This window comes from Echinops telfairi, unplaced genomic scaffold (genome assembly GCF_000313985.2).
Source record: "Echinops telfairi isolate 266 unplaced genomic scaffold, ASM31398v2 ScPeMD7_655;HRSCAF=1070, whole genome shotgun sequence".
Classification (NCBI taxonomy): Eukaryota; Metazoa; Chordata; class Mammalia; order Afrosoricida; family Tenrecidae; genus Echinops; species Echinops telfairi.
The window spans coordinates 15,504,357-15,505,825 of NW_022104553.1; the positions used below are offsets into that span (position 1 = coordinate 15,504,357).

The following is a 1,469-nucleotide window of genomic DNA, read 5'->3' on the forward strand; positions in this document are numbered from 1 at the left end:
TTTTTTTCCGAGTGAGTGAGGCAGTGAGAGTGAGTGAGTCTGAGTGAGAGAGACTGAGTGAGTCAGTGAGTGAGTGAGACAGTGAGTGAGACCCGATCCATTAATATAACAACATCCCTTATTTAGAAACTTGCATGTTCCTCTTTTATCTGCTGTTAATAAGTCAAGAACTTGGCGATTTTGTAGGGTGACTCATGCTAAGGATGTGATGTTTTTTGCAATGGATGATGGCTACTTTTGCTGGCAGCTGAAAAGCCTGTAAGAGATTTACTAATTTACTGTTTACTATGGGGGGACCCTTTGGTAGTCAGAAAATCCCCGTTCCTTCCACATAGTGGCATGACAGTAAACTCTAAGGAACGCATCATTAGAATCAGAATATATATTAGCCGTTTTTTTCCTTTAGCTAGATGGGGAGCTCAAGTGAGAGCAACAAGTTTCACTTTTTTTAAAAGTAGTTTTTCTTGGGAGGCATGCAGCTTTCCAGACTTGGTCAAGTGAGAGGACAGTATATGCAGCCTGCCATTGCCCCAAAGTTATATATGGGTTAGGATGAGGTTGATCAGAAAGTCTGGGTGGGGCAGTGTTAGTTCCTCAACTGCCTGGGGGCAGGAGTGACCACTAAGTTCCAGCGAGTCTAGGAGCTGAGGCAAGAGGGTTGCTGGGTTTAAAGAGGGAGCCTGGAGCAGAGGTATGTTAGGGTTTTCAATAAACATGTGACAGATTTTCTGCAAGCGGCTCGGTGTGAGAGGAGGTCTTGCAGCCTGTGGAGACAGGCTTTCCCATGGTTAACTTTAGGGCTCTTTTAGTGAGGGCAGTGACTGGCGCCAGGGACCGGAGGCAGGGTTGCCAATCTCTGACTGTCATATCTAGATGCTTAGACCAACAAGCTGTAGGGGATAGAGCGGGCCCCAGGGGCTGAGCCAGGACTCTGACTGCTATACCTTGTTTCTTGCCTGTGTAGAGTAAAAAGGTTTGGCAGGGGCGGGGGTGAAGGAGGGTGTGTCAGAGTTTGTTAAAGGCAGCTTTGACTTAAGAGTTAAACTCTGAATGGTGGGGGTGGGACACAGGCTTAAACAGATAGCAGCAGAATGAGATAAGTGTGTCTTGGAGGGAGAGAGAAGTTAAGGGAGTTGGGCTGTGTCTGCTTTAGATTTGTTTTAGGAGGGACTGCAGGTAAAGGGGCTGCAAAGGAATGTTGACAAGCTGGGTTAAGGGGATGGTGGAAAAAAGATATAGTGGACAGAAGAGTACAGGGGTCGGGAGCTACTGCGTGTATGGAGATAGCAGCTTTGTTAATGAGGCGCAGGTCCTGGACCAAGCGATAAGCACCATTTGGTTTTTCTACTGGTAAGATCGGAGCGTTGCAGGGAGAGTGGGTAGGAGTAATGAGGTTGTTAGAAAGGAGGCACTGTATGATGGGTTAACATCGGGAAGCAACGAGGTCTGTAGGGCCAGTTCTTCCAGGT

At 47.3% G+C, this 1,469-nt stretch overlaps 1 protein-coding gene and 1 long non-coding RNA gene across 5 annotated transcripts in view; one reads left to right on the forward strand and one right to left on the reverse strand.

The window, feature by feature from the left end:
• Nucleotides 1-1,469, forward strand: part of LOC123521928 (zinc finger protein 134-like) — a 14,187-nt gene that overhangs the window by 6,305 nt on the left and 6,413 nt on the right. The window lies entirely within an intron of this gene.
• The window catches only part of LOC123521930, a 15,042-nt gene that overhangs the window by 1,651 nt on the left and 11,922 nt on the right, over nt 1-1,469 (reverse strand). The gene's annotated exons all lie outside the window — the stretch shown is intronic.